This window comes from Schistocerca gregaria, chromosome 3 (assembly GCF_023897955.1).
Source record: "Schistocerca gregaria isolate iqSchGreg1 chromosome 3, iqSchGreg1.2, whole genome shotgun sequence".
NCBI lineage: Eukaryota > Metazoa > Arthropoda > Insecta > Orthoptera > Acrididae > Schistocerca > Schistocerca gregaria.
The window spans coordinates 280,427,456-280,443,493 of NC_064922.1; the positions used below are offsets into that span (position 1 = coordinate 280,427,456).

General features: G+C 42.3%; 1 pseudogene; it reads right to left on the minus strand.

The window, feature by feature from the left end:
* Positions 1-13,319: 13,319 nt before the first annotated feature.
* On the minus strand, positions 13,320-14,300 carry LOC126355343 (prohibitin-2-like; annotated as a pseudogene).
* Positions 14,301-16,038: the final 1,738 nt, after the last annotated feature.

Genomic DNA, 16,038 nt, shown 5'->3' on the forward strand with positions numbered 1-16,038 from the left:
ACGAATTAGTTTAACAACTGGGACACTGGAAGTAGTCCATGATGCCCTACAGAAATCAAACTAACGATGGCCGAAGTAGAGGACGGTATAAATTGCAGACCAGCAATAACAAGAAAAGCATTTCTGAATAAGAAAAAATTGTTCATATCAGATGTAAATGCAGAAGTTAGGAAGTCTTTTCCGACGGTAGTTACCTGAAGTCTAGCCTCATAAGGTTGTGAAATGTGGATATAGCTATTTCAGAATGAGAAAAGAACAAAAGCATTTCAGACGTGGAGCAACAGAGAAATGCAGAAGATCAGATGGAGAGGAAAGAAATTATGGCAGAGTCTGACGGAAACAAGGAATCGTCTAATGGGACACATCCTGGAGGACCAAGCAGTTCTAGGCGCTACGGTCTGAAACCGCGCGACCGCTATGGTCGTAGGTTCGAATCCTCGGGCATGGATGTGTGTGATATCTTTAGGTTAGTTAGGTTTAAGTAGTTCTAATTTCTAGGGGACTGATGACCTCAGACGTTAAGTGCCATTGTGCTCAGAGCCATTTGAACCAATTTTTGATCAAGCAGTCGTCAGATTGCTAGTGATGGGAAGTGTGGGAGATAAAAATTGTGGAGGAACACCAAGAGTTGAGTACAGCAAACAGGACTTAGGATGTAGGTTGCGGTAGTTACGCGAAGATGAAATGCCTCGTACAGCGTATACTAGCATGGAGAGCTATATGAAATCAGTCTTCGGATTCAGGACCGCAACAGCAACATTGGTTATGTCTGTACGTGAATAATTGTGAGATATTTTAAAGTACTATAAATAACAGGTCGTTAACATAAAGCTGTTCGTATTTTGATCGCTTTAACAATACAATACACGATTTACGTATAGCAAATTAGCACGTTAGTTTTTTTTTAATTTTCTCTTCCCCCATGATCTGCTTTGCATTATTACTAACTTTCGACACAATACAAACAAAGCTCCCCTAAAAATCAGTTGTTGTAGCGACATTTTATTGTTTGGCACAGAACTTTGTTGTGTATTACGAAATTGTGTCGCATCCCTGGAGCTATACTTCGTACGTTTACAATACGATGAATTTAGTTTTTAACATGATTTCCCAACAAAAAAATTAGTTCTGAAACTGTTTGCTCATGCCACCACCTGCAAAGGCCTGCGAGTGTCAGTTCTGCTCGCAGGTAATTCGGGCGACGGTAAAAACCTGGTAAAAACAGTGATTACCTGACTCGTATTACTTAAACAAACCAAGAGTAAGAACGCTCTGGTCCGTGGTCTTCTTTTAGTGTACACGTGACCCATGTAGGAACTGGCTGAGATTTATTTCTATTTTGAGATGTAGAGACTTATCATCGATAAATAATGATTATTCCTTGCTATGTGAATGGGCCTGGTAAGGCAACTGTGATGGATAGTTTTAATGTCTTCAGTAATGTTGATCATTATTCTCACATAATGGTTCATAAGTTAAGGTGCATGGCATCTGTTAGGCTTATACAGGGTGTTTCAAAAATGACCGGTATATTTGAAACGGCAATAAAAACTAAACGAGCAGCGATAGAAATACACCGTTTGTTGCAATATGCTTGGGACAACAGTACATTTTCAGGCGGACAAACTTTCGAAATTACAGTAGTTACAATTTTCAACAACAGTTGGCGCTGCAGTGATGTGAAAGATATAGAAGACAACGCAGTCTGTGGGTGCACCATTCTGTACGTCGTCTTTCTGCTGTAAGCGTGTGCTGTTCACAACGTGCAAGTGTGCTGTGGACAACATGGTTTATTCCTTAGAACAAAGGATTTTTCTGGTGTTGGAATTCCACCGCCTAGAACACAGTGTTGTTGCAACAAGACGAAGTTTTCAACGGAGGTTTAATGTAACCAAAGGACCGAAAAGCGATACAATAAAGGACCTGTTTGAAAAATTTCAACGGACTGGGAACGTGACGGATGAACGAGCTGGAAAGGTAGAGCGACCGCGTACGGCAACCACAGAGGGCAACGCACAGCTAGTGCAGCAGGTGATCCAACAGCGGCCTCGGTTTTCCGCTCGCCGTGTAGCAGCTGCGGTCCAAATGACGCCAACGTCCACGTATCGTCTCATGCGCCAGAGTTTACACCTCTATCCATACAAAATCCAAACGCGGCAACCCCTCAGCGCTGCTACCATTGCTGCACGAGAGACATTCGCTAACGATATAGTGCACAGGATTGATGACGGCGATATGCATGTGGGCAGCATTTGGTTTACTGACGAAGCTTATTTTTACCTGGACGGCTTCGTCAATAAACAGAACTGGCACATATGGGGAACCGAAAAGCCCCATGTTGCAGTCCCATCGTCCCTGCATCCTCAAAAAGTACTGGTCTGGGCCGCCATTTCTTCCAAAGGAATCATTGGCCCATTTTTCAGATCCGAACGATTACTGCATCATGTTATCTGGACATTCTTCGTGAATTTGTGGCGGTACAAGCTGCCTTAGACGACACTGCGAACACCTCCTGGTTTATGCAAGATGGTGCCCGGCCATCTCCCACGGCCGACGTCTTTAATTTCCTGAATGAATATTTCGATGATCGTGTGATTGCTTTGGGCTATCCGAAACATACAGGAGGCGGCGTGGATTGGCCTCCCTATTCGCCAGACATGAACCTCTGTGACTTCTTTCTGTGGGGCACAGTTGAAAGACCAGGTGTACCGCCAGAATCCAGAAACAATTGAACAGCTGAAGCAGTACATCTCATCTGCATGTGAAGCCATTCCGCCAGACACGTTGTCAAAGGTTTCGGGTAATTTCATTCAGAGACTACCCCATATTATTGCTACGCATGGTGAATATGTGGAAAATATCGTACTATAGTGTTTCCCAGACCGCAGCGCCATTGTTGTTGACAATTGTAACTACTGTAATTTCGAAAGTTTGTCTGCCTGAAATGTACTGTTGTCCCAAGCATATTGCAACAAACGGCGTATTTCTATCGCTGCTCGTTTAGTTTGTATTGCCGTTTCAAATATATCGGTCATTTTTGAAACACCCTGTATTTGTGAAATAAATTTTGTTAGACGGTACCTTCACATAATATAAGGCAGTAAAACAATACGCTTAAAAAGTGTGATTGCCTATTGCTTCATAGAGTTCTAGTTCGTGAATGCCAAGAGGCAAGCGTGACCTTAAACCGCTCATGAAAACAGTAACAAAATACTCTTCGTCACTCTCTCTCTCTCTCTCTCTCTCTCTCTCTCTCTATCTGTCTGTCTATTTATCTCTTTGTCACAGACACACACACACACACACACTCACTACACAGTTTCTCCCTTTACAAGCACACCACATCTGATGGAGCTCAATTTTCTGCATCGGCATTTCGACTTGACGGACGAAAGGAAAAAACGCAGTGGAGGGAAGGGGAATGCTGCAAGTTTCGCAGCCGTCGCCCCCCTGTTTACAGCTGACCGCTTAACAGTTGACTGTAATGCGGTTACAGGTGTCTCCAGAAAATATAAAGGACGCCTTCACAGCTCAGGGGAAAATACAGGATGGCGGAAGGAGGGACAAGTTGCAGCTTAAGACTTTCAAACCGGGAAGCAAATTTTAGCGTTAATAGGCTTAAAATATTGCGAGGGAAGTTCGCTGTAATAATTTATAATTCGCTTATTATAAAGGGCTGGACTCAAATCGAGCGTCTAGAATCGAGAAGCAAAGACGGAAAGAGACGCGAGATAGTTACTAAGCTAGTTGCTGCATTCGGCCGCAAGTTGTATTCGCCCACCATCTTGTAGACTTGTAGCATGTACCACTTTACATTGTACATAAATTACGTCTATGAGGTTAGGAATTTCATGCTAGAAAACGTAATTCCGATGTATGTGGTGCTTTGCATATATCTAAGAAAAATAAAAGATAAGATTACTAAAAATACTAAAAATCATCAGTAATCATGTGGCGCTATCACAGAATTTGGACACTAATTAGCCAAGAAAGAGTAGCTGAGCTCATACCGATGGTTCAGCGAGCTGTGTTTCTCGTCAACTGTCTTGCTTCATCGATAACCTGGCGATCCTGTCAATAAATTTATAGACAGCTGTGAAACAGATAAAAATGCTGAAGTAAGAAGCAGAAAAAAACCAGCTTTCAAGTTTATTTTGGGAAAACAGCGCATAAACAAGATCCAGCCAGCACCTCATCACCTTCCAACAGAGTACGGTTGATGAAAATTAGAGAAAAAATAGACCACGATTGCAAGAAAGATAATATTGCCACTGCTATCCGTAGGAAGCACGTCCTATTCGAAATAAAGGCAGTCCCAAGAAAAATTATACTTAGGCTCTATGTGGTTCAAATGACTCTGAGCACTATGGGACTTAACTTCTGAGGTCATCAGTCCCCTAGAGCTCAGAACTACTTAAACCTAACTAACCTAAGGACACCACACATATCCACACCCGAGGCAGGATTCGAACCTGCGACTGTAGCGGTCGCGCGGTTCCGGACTCTAGCGCCTAGAACCGTTCGGCCACTTCAGCCGGCTCAGGGTCTATATAAACTTTGACCAAAACCGGAAGTCTATAAGTAAATGAATATGCCAGAATGACAGGAAAGGCTGAAATGTGGGAACTCTAGAAGTCTGAGTGCAATATTCTTCGGAAAAGAATGGAGCCTAAGAGAATAGATGGATACCATAGACTGTGAGGAAGAGGTATAATGAACAGGTAATAAAGTGTATAAGGAAACGACGACTGAAGTTGTACGAAGCAGATTTTTAGTGTATTGGTCACATAACCAGAAGTATCCGATAAATAGTTCAATGAAGTAAGGAAAAGCCTCAAGAAAATTGGGCTGAGTCCGTAAGATATGTCTATCCGATGAAAGTACGGCACTGAATGCCGCTACGTTTGAGATCAACGAACGTTTATTCTTCTTCTACACTATATTTACGAATCATGGAATTAGAGGCAATGCTTGTGGCATCCATTTTTTGTCCTGATGACTGCGGAGGTACGCTGTGGCACCGGGTGCAAGAGTCATCCTGATCCATTCCATGAACGGTCGACTGCCGCCACAGATTTGTCCAATAGAGTATCCACATGCACAAATCTCGCTCGATTGCGTCTTTGATGTGCTGAGTAAGGCTAATGGCAGATGTCCTGTGGGCGATTTTGCGCCATTTCTCAATATAATATATGCACCGCAAAACTTAAAAGTTGGTAATCCCTTGAAAACCGTTGGATCCGAGTTAAAATAATTCATTCAACGAGCAAATACATGACCACTGTCAGTGTTTTCTTCTTGTCTGGAGTGTTCTGCAGTGTGCTTCTAACAACTGGATAATCTCGCAAGCAAGATAAATAGCAGTTGGAACTTACAGAAATGTGACTAGTAGGGAAGTCAGTAGGAAATGCTATACCCAGAGAAAAATATTAGAAATTTGTTAAATACTCATTCACCAACGGTGCCGTGTGTAAGATACACTACTGGCCATTAAAATTGCTACACCACGAAGATGACGTGCTACAGTCGCGTAATTTAACCGACAGGAAGAAGATACTGTGATATGCAAATGATTAGCTTTTCAGAGCATTCACACAAAGGTTGGTGCCGGTGGCGACACCTACAACGTACTGACATGAGGAAAGTTTTCAACCGATTTCTCATACACGACCAGCAGTTGACGGAGTTGCCTGGTGAACCGTTGTTGTGATGCCTCGTGTAAGGAGGAGAAATGCGTACCATCACGTTTCCGACTTCGATAAAAGTCGGATTGTAGCCTATCGCGATTGTGGTTCATCGTATCGCGACATTGCTGCTCGCGTTGGTCGAGATGCAATGACTGTTAGCAGAATATGGAATCGGTGGGTTCAGGAGGGTAATACGGAACGCCGTACTGGATCCCATCGACCTCGCATCACTAGCAGTCGAGATGACAGGCGTCTTATGCGCATGGCTGTAACGGATCATGCAGCCACGTCTCGATCCCTGAATGAACAGATGCAGACTTTTGCAAGACAACAACCACCTCCAGGAACAGTTCGACGACATTTGCAGCAGCAAGGACTATTAGCTCGGAGACCGTGGCTGCCGTTACCCTTAACGCTCCATCACGGACAGGAGTGCTTGCGATGGTGTGCTCGACGACGAAACTGGGTGCACGTATTGCAAAACGTTCAGTTTGAACAGTGGACGTTACATTTCAGATGTGTTACGACCCGTGGCTCTACCCTGCGAAACCCTACATTTCAGCAGGATAATGCACGACCGCATGTTGCAGGTCGTGTACGGGCCTTTCTGGATAAAAAAAAATTTTCGACTGCTACCCTGGCCAGCACATTCTCCAGATCTCTCACCAACTGAAAACGTCTGGTCAATGGTGGCCGAGCAACTGGCTATTCACAATACGCCTGTTGATGAACTGTAGTATCGTGTTGAAGCACCTCTACACGCCATCTAAGTTATGTTTGACTCAATGCCCAGGCGTATCAAAGCCGTTATTACGGCCAGAGGTGGTTGTTCTGGGTACTGATTTCTCAGGATCTATGTACTCAAACTGCGTGAAAATTTAATCACATGTCAGTTCAAGTGTATTTATCCAATGAATACTCGTTTATCATCTGCATTTCTTCTTGGTGTAGCAATTTTAATGGCCAGTATTGTATGTTTCCGTTAGTAATGTCTTGTGTAAAGTATCCCCAAATACATTTCCACCATGGAAACTATGTCAGATATATGTTCATCGGCTCTCACGCTTACATCTCCTCCCTCTGTCCACCTATATGCTCCTTCCCTTCTGTCCATCTCCCCCTCCTTTTCTGTCTCCTACTCCCCCTCTATCTCCTCATCACCTCTTCTAAGTTTCTCCTCCTACCTTATCTGTCCGTCTCCTCCACCCCGTCTCTCTCTCCATCTCATCCCCGCCCTCTCGCTGTCTTTCTCCCTCGCCATTCTCTCTCTGTTCCTCCTTTCCTCCTTCCTCTCTCTTTCCATCTCCTCCCCTTCCTACTCTGTCCAACTCCTCTTGATTCCCTTCTCCATCCTCATTTCTTTCTCTGTCGATCTCCTCATCTCCTCTCATCCATTTCCTCTTTTTTCCTTTCTGTCTGTACCCCCCTTCCATTCCCTCTGTCCATCTCCTCCTCCAGCTATCTATTTCCATGTCCCCAATACCCCCCTCTGTCTGTCCAACTCCTCCTCCCAAGTTCTCTTTCTATTTTATCACCCTCACGCCACCAGGAGGTTGTTGGTTCTTACCCCATAGTATTCATTCTATATAGTACAATTCTGCATCTCGTGGTCTAGTAGCTAGCATTGCTGCCTGTGCCCCAGGGTGTCCCAGGTTTGATTCCCGGCTGGGTTGGCGATTTTCTCTGCCGGGAGACTGGGAGTTTGTGTTGTCCTCATCATTTCATCATATCATTTGTGACAGTGGCTCGAGTGGACTCAGAAAAAATTGGACTGTGTAACAATTGGGACTTTGTACGAGCGCTGATGACCGCGCAGTTGAGCACCCCACAAACGAAATATCATCATCATTGTCATCATATAGTACATAATGTGTCTGTTTATCATGTTTGGAACCGGCCGTGGTGGGCGGGCGGTTCTAGGCGCTTCAGTCAGGAACCGCGCGACTGCTAAGTCGCAGGTTCGAATCCTGCCTCGGGCATGGATGTGTGTGACGTCCTTAGGTTAGTTAGGTTTAAGTAGTTCTAAGTTATACGGGACTGATGACCTCAGATGTTAAGTCCCACAGAGCTCAGAGCCATTTGAACCATGTATTATGGTTGAAATTGAGTCTGGGGTTTAGAAAGAGCATTTTAATCCGGGCTTCGTTTGTGTGCCCAAATTTCACATCCTTTTCACATATATTAAAGATATTTCACACATATTTGTATCCATATATCACCTGTATCTCTAGTGAATTTCACACTACAGTTTCGCATCCCGCAGCTCAGTATTTGTGACATCATATCGCTTGAAATATGTGTCATGAATGCAGTTAGTAGTAAGGAAGTAATAACTTGAAACGTCAAGCCTGATGCCACAGTTTTCGACGTAAAATCTCCTGGAGTACGTGTCATACACTGATATATTTTGCAAGTATATTTAATGGTATATGTGAATACGGTCTACCTAATGTGTTTCAAATAAAGATAGTAGTAAATAAGTAATAATTTAAAAAGTCATGCCTGATGCGACAGTTTTACTGCATGAACAGCTAAAATGCAGTAACCGATAAACTTTCTCCTTTCATTATTTTGTGTGTGATGTCAGCGAGAAAAGGCCTCATGAAGGTTTGAAATTACGTGTTAAGTTTGTTGCAAGTTCTCAAATGGTGGATGACTGTTTGCGCGTCTTGAGCTACGATTCTTTTTCACTTCCAACTCCACCCCTTTCAGAGACAGGTGGTTTTTACTCCCACGGTGGTTCTTTCCAGAGACTAAGTGATTTGTGCACCAAGCGTGGTTCAAATGTATCCAGTGAGATGTGGAATATACGTACATTTTTATACTATGTACGGCTATATACACTTTAACATTACAGTACTGAAAGTAAAATTAAAAGGAAAGAGGAATCTGCTGCATTCTATTTACCTATGCCTCGTTAACATACACTTACTGGATTTCTTTTAACATCTTCTGCAGATTTCCTTCGTTACGTCCTGTAATTTGCTACAGAAAGTTATTCATCCTTTATTTGGTGCAAATTGAATACAAAGTTTCTCGAAGTAGTTAGTAACTTTAATTATCAATAAAAAGCTATTAAAAGCCGTACCCGAGTTTGCTATCTCAAGTTCTGCTTTATTGGAAAGTTCCCGCGGGGAGGTATATTACTTTTCATGACCAAAATTTAGGAAACTTGTCTTAAATTAAGCCTGATGGATATTATATTGCCCGAGGGGAAAAAGTAACATGGAAACCCTTCGTGTCTTGGTCAGTTGCAAGGAATACAGAAAAAATTACGGAATCTTCTGCATAAAAGAAACATATTCAGTGATTTTTAAGATAGAATTAAGCTAAGATATGCATAAATATTCAGAGGCAATCAGCTGATATTTTTGTTTGAGTTTCTAATGGTCAGTTTGTTGACTACGAAGTCCTTTACAACGGAGTCCTTGGATAAAAGCTCACGGTTAACTTGCCACGTCCGATTCCGATAAACTTCCAAGCTTTTGATGACGACCTCCATCATCGTCGTGGGGAGCTAAGACTGACTTCCGTGTAACTGGCAAAAATCCCATTTTTATGCCCAAAGAACGGCATCTGATTGGCTGTCTGACGTCATGATATGCGGAGATGGTACTTTTTGAGATGACACATGCTGAGATGGGTCCCCCTGAGTTTATAGATTACGTTTCCACTCGCTGTCTGGTGTCGCTTGCAGCATCAGTACTTATACGAGGCGGTAAACAGTGTGAATTCTTTCTATGTGCTCTTGCTGTAACAAGTGCAAGCTCTCGTGCGTTGCTAAGTGCATAGCCAGTGTCTCTGCTGAAGTTGTTATCGCATAGTCTAATTCCCACAGCTCTCCTTGTAATTTTGTTGGTTTTATTTTTAACATCACCAGGCAGTTGGCACACGCTGATGGATAAAGGCTTGCTCTAGGCTTTCCTGTGGATCATGGTACTCAGAGACGCATCCATGTTGTTTCTGCGTGTTTTCTAATTTTACCACCCGACTTTTTATTGCGTAGTTCTCTCATTCTTACCTTAGTTCTTTCAATACATGTAAATTGCTTGTCTCACCCCCCATCACTCCCATCTCACTCCAATTCACTTTCATTCGTAGTTATAGAAGGTGTCAGAGGTATAAGAGCAGGAATCTCTATTGATGCTTGAGCACAGAGTACTGAATAATATTACATCAGTATTTACTTCATTTAAAGACTAAAATTTACGGCTATTATGAGTAATACTTTTTTGATAGTACGTCTGGCGCAAGCAAGCCGTTAATGTTCGTTTTCCCCTAGGCAGCAGGTCAGGTATTGAAGTCTGGATGCATGCTTGCATGACGGATAGTCTATACTGACAGCACAGTCCACTTCATGGTACAGTTACAACTGTGCAGAAAACATCAGATAGTAAAAATATGACGTGTTTGCAAGAAGACTGTTAAACGCATGAAAACAAACAACTAATACACTGAAGTGGGTACTCATTAAGGTACTAATTATCACAGTATCTTAAATCCTGTATCTTCCACTCCATTCCGTTCCCTGTTACATTTCTTTGTTTCCCTCTCTCTCCCAGTCATTTCCAACATACATTTGTCCAATGATCACTGAGAAACTCTTTTTGAATCGTTTTTACGTTAAAAATTCATGATCCATTGAGATAAAATTGAAAGTACACATTACTCTCCGTCCCAGACACATAAAAATCATCGTTGGAAAACAATTATTAATCACGAAATGTATTCCAAGATTATTTTTTCTTTACATTCCTGTACATTTCTTCTATTATCAGTCCATCCTTGTACTACTTTCTATTCGATATCGTGTCATTGATTATTTTTATCTTTTCATAGTTGATTTTGAGGCTTGCTTTCAATCTTGCTTCATCAAATACTTCTACCAGCTGTTGAACCTTACTCGCACTGCATGTGAGCAGTAGACCGTCATTGTAAAAACCAAGATGGGTTACTCATAGTGAGAGGTGTACAAATTCCCCTTGCAGCCTGCTTGCCCCTAGCTCCTCTGCAACCATTCATGCAGGTCAGCCTGCCGCGACGTTAACACAAGAGTGCGCGTGTACTGAAGCATAGTGGGTAATGCGGCTGACTTGGGCTCCCGCAAGCCCGGGCTACCTGGGTTCCCGCAGGCCTGCCAAGCTTCACGGGACCCGCACAGCTTGTTGCGCCTGACAACAGGTTGCGCTGTCAATCTACCGTGACTAGAGTAGCCATGTAACTAGCCCGCAGTTCATTTATCGCAAAGGTGGGGACAGCACAATGAATAGGTCGAACTTTAGTGAGATTGAGAAAAAAATTGACAACTGGCGAATACATGCTGGTAGCAAAACAGAGCACAAGTGCCGCATGGGAAACGTTTTCGTGTGTTTATGATGCCGTTTCAAATAAATCGGTAGGTGTGTCTCAATGCAAACTATGTAAAAAGCTCTTAAGTACTTATTCGGGAACCTTGAGTATGTTACGACATGTGTGCAAATTTGACAAGCAGTTCCCCTACTCCGTAAATATCTTGAAAGAGGAAAAAGATTTAGTGGCCGAAAAGTGCCTCGAAATGTGTGCGAAGGACCTGAGACCATTTAGCAGTATAGAGGGAGAAGGATTTCATGGTAACCCGCAAACGATGTCAAAAACTTCTGTAAGGTACTCTATTCCATGCACTATCCGAAATATTATGTAGATAGTGATGTTCCTCTTGATGCTCAAATGTACAAAATTTCTTCAAGTTTTATTCCAACTGTAGGTTGGTGTAGAAGTGTGTAAGTAAAGTACCCTCCACCATGCAGCATTCAGAATTTTAAGCAGACAGCGCCCTTCATTCTGCCTTGAATATCAAGTGTGCCAAATTTCATCAAGATTGTATGCCATACAAACACACGGACACAATGAAAACGCACCTTCAGTTTTTCTTAAAGTTTCCAATTTTTCGGTCGATTTTCCAATAATTTTATGTCATAAAAAACTTGTCCTGAGCATTATGAACACAGCAAAAAAAAAAATTGCCTAATTGGTCCAGCCGTTCTCGAGTTTTACGCTTATCAACACTTTGGCAATTCATTCTTCTTTATATAGATAATAAGCCCGAAATATACGCGTAAAGGTAGAATGTACAAATAAAACCCAGTATTTTTTGACCTGAAATTAATTTGTCTTTTGGTGCTCAGGTAAAATAAAAACTTTTAATTAACGTCCACAATACGACAATGACGCGTGCAGACTAAACGGCTGCGTAGTGCAGCAAGTTTCGCGCAACCTGCCCGGGTTGGGTTCTGCTTGGCTTGGCTGAGGGTGAAGCAGCCTGCCCGCTCTGTTGACAACGCACGGCGGCCTGCCCGCCTGGCCACCGGGCAAGCATGGGCGGGTTAAAAGCGGAACATGTGCACCACTGGTCATAGTCCATTATCCAGTGCTCCAGCATCGTTTTTCCAGTAGAAGTATTTATAAGCAGAGCGAAGGCTCCCTTCATCTTTTCATATATGTTAATATTCACAAATGGAATATCTACTCTGGAAGATTTTATACTTACCTTAATTAGAGTAATGTGAGATGACCTTTTAAAAAATTCCTAAGAACTACAAGAAAACACACAATTTTATAAAGGTTTTAAATTTCAGCTTTTGTAAGAACCAGGAGTAGGAAAGGTCCGACACGGGAGTCCTTCGTAGACACATGCTGAAGTGGATATATTAATTAAGGGAATTTTCTAGTTTTATACAAAAAACATAAAATCGGAGGCTCAAGCTGGTGACCGGTTTTAAAAACTGGATATTTGTGGTAAGGTCTTAAGGTTCAAATGGCTCTGAGCACTATGGGACTTAACATCTGTGGTCATCAGTCCCCTAGAACTTACAACTGCTTAAACCTAACTAACCTAAGGACATCACACAACACTCAGCCATCACGAGACAGAGAAAATCCCTGACCCCGCCGGGAATCGAACCCGGGAACCCGGGCGTGGGAAGCGAGAACGCTACCGCACGACCACGAGATGCGGGCAAGGTCTTAAGGGAACAAACCGCTGGGGTCATCGGTTCCTAAGCTTACACACTACTTAATCTACCTTAAATTCACTTACACTAAAGACAATACAAACACCCATGCCCGAGGGAGGACTCGAACCTCGGACGGGGGCAGTCGCGCGAACCGTGACGAGGCGCCTCCGACTGCACGGCTACCCGCCAGGATGGCCCGTGTGTTGGCCATATTGCAGGTGAAGTGCAGCCGTTCTATTTGCCCCGGGAAATATCCCCGGAGCTCACGTTGACGGCACCTGAGTGGATATGGGGCTGCCGTGAAGAGACTGAAATGAGAAAAAATCCCCGATGCTACCGGTGATGAAACAAGAACCTCCAGGGTCGGAGCCTAGTGTTCTACTAACTATTTTTTTTAATAAAAGGAAAATCATATAAGAACATTTCTGCAACTAATATGCCAATAGAGTTCTCTGTCATTACAGTGCTATAAATAACTGTGTAAATTATTATTCACAATTTGACACCTGAAACACTTATTGGCAGTTATCACCAAACAAAATTACAATTGTCACTGGTTTGGTGACATTTTCCCCATAAAAGAAACGTGTAATTTCTGTGTCTGCCACTGGCTCTTGTAAATATTATAGCCAGTCTTATTTCAATGTTTTAACTTGGTACTAAGATCATCAAATGTTGGATTGCAACATTCAATATTAAGCTATTTCCGCTGAGAATTGTTTTATTCCGTGAACTGCCGGTTGTTCTACATACGTTGTATTCAGCTCGAATTTTTCGCAGCTAAAGGTACTCTGTGTTCTTTGCTACTGCTAGTCCCAAAACTTTGGCAGGTTGTGCTTCACCTTCTGCTTGAGCAATCTCTGCTGCTGTTCTTGTTTTGCACTCTCCACAACAAATGCAGCACGCTGAGATTCTCGCTGAACCCTGTTTTGCTTCTATGGGTTATAGAAACAGCATCCAGAACTGTATGGAGATCTTGTTGTCTCTCTGTGAGTTCCCTCTGAACAAGAAAAAAACTTGTTGCGTGCATGTAATCAGCTGTGAGGCATTAAACTTACTAATAACACTCACTGTAAATGAATGGTAGAACTTTTTCATTCAATATAGGCCCAGTTATATGTACATTATGAGCACTTTTTTTGCATCTGGTCTGGACAGAAGAAGCGAAAAATATTAACCATCTGCAAGTCTTTCCTTCTCATAGGAGAATAAATTTTATGTGGACGTGATCTTATTTCACAGATTGTAAGGTACTGGAACCATGGGATTCTAAAGTGCAGGCCTATTGTGCAAATATCATTTTGGACACCATCAGTTGTACTGTGTATTATGGCCCTGTGATCACCTTCAACTGTATAGAGGGACTGACTCGCACCAGCTGCAGCTAGTTTTTTAGGTCCAGTTCCAACGCCTTTAGAGCCCTTTCCAAAACGACCAGCCCTAATCACTTAGCTTATTGTGTGCATTAGCACAGCTGAATTCTAAGTCAGTCACGAACTGCCGAACCAAAAATATCTTTTAGAGGTTATAGCAGCCAGTACATGCAGTTTACGGACATTCATAACCCCACGACCTACAAATCTTACAACTAACGTCCCACAGGACCACCACGGACGCGCATAGTATTAATAAACTGTTTAAAAATTCATTTAACATGCAACTGTGAAATCTAGCGAAGGACCTATTCCTTTCGCTAATGTGGGAAGAAGCTAGTCACCCAGCTCCATTCGAACAGGTTACCGAATGCCCAACGGCGTCGACCGGCCGTCGTGTCATCCTCAGCCGATAGGCGTATTGAACACGGATATGGAGGACATGCGGTCAGAACAACTCTCTCCCAGGCGTTGTCAGTTTTCGTGACCAAATCCTCTATTTCTCAATCAAGTAGCTTCTCATTTGACCTCAAAGGAATGAGTGCCCCTCCTCCCCTCCCCCCCTCCCCGCAAGCCAACAGCGCTCGGCAGATCCGGACGGTCACCCATCCAAGTGGTTTCCAAGACCGACACCGTTTACATTTGGTGATCTGACGGGAACTGGTGCATAGTCGTTAGCGTATGAATAAACAAAGAGGGAATTTTTCTCCACCTATCGTTGCGTTTAGTACTGTTGACAACGTAGAGGGAGCATTACATCGTCGTTTACAACATGTGGCTCTAGATATAATCACTGCATCCACAAGACACACTTGTCATCAAACATAATAATGTGACAGGAAGAGAACCCCTCCTACCACCGAAATTAGCAACTGTTATGAGGTGGCTTTGTTACACGGAGCAACAATACAGCCTCGTCACAGGGCCAAACAGGGCTAGGCAACAGCTACTACAAAGTGATGCCAACAAAGGTTAGCAGCAATTTAAGTTACGATAAAACATGAACAGAAGCATTATTAAATTTAACTGTGGTATGACAATAGCTCAGCGTTCATTTGCACTGATCGTAATCAGTCACTTGATCTTCGTCGATATTATGTCATTTTTTTAAAATAATTATTTACATAAAAATAAATTTCTAATATACCACGTTTTTAAATCAAACTACTTAGTAAGTAGTGTAATAGTAAGGAGGTGTACTATTCATGCATCAGTTACATACCGCTTGTGGCCGGCGTTTTTCGTTTTAAATCTTACATCTATTCTGATAGCTATTAAAAATTCGCAGTCATAAATTTTCATATAACAGACTATAAATCTGCATGGAGCAAGCAGGAAGTTCTTTATACTTTTTCTGTCCAGTTTAAAAATGTATGGTACTATATTAAAACTTCATTTTTATTTAAATTACTTACTACTTTTTAGTCCTGTGTGTATGACATTTTACAGTCGGTTTCAGGCATTTCTATTAGATTACAACAGAGACATATGATAAATTTCCGGTTTATTTAAGTTTCTCTTCATCTGAATGAATCAATATATACTTTCTCTGACGTATACCTCCCAAAATGACCATAAGAGTAAAAGTTAAAGAGATCTAAGCTTACATATAGGCTCACCAGCGATCCATTTTTCTCAAAAACCATTTACGACAGAAGCTGGAAAAGGGGGAAATGGTAGTGGTACACAAAGTACCCTCCGCCACACAAGACAAGAAAGCAAGTTAATATTTCATTGTTGTCCAGTTCTGTGCTATGTTGAAATTTTCAAGTCTGTAGCTCATCGAGAAACGACAGCAGAAAACGAAGTACCCTACATGACACACCAAACAAGAAAGTGAGTTATTCTTACATAATCATCCAGTTCTGAGCTATGAGTAAAATTTCAAGTTTCTAGTTCATTGGGAAGAGAGTTGAAAACCAATTGTAACATTTGCACTGAGTCAGACAAGAAAGTGATATCCATCTCCTCCTTTCTCACACCCAG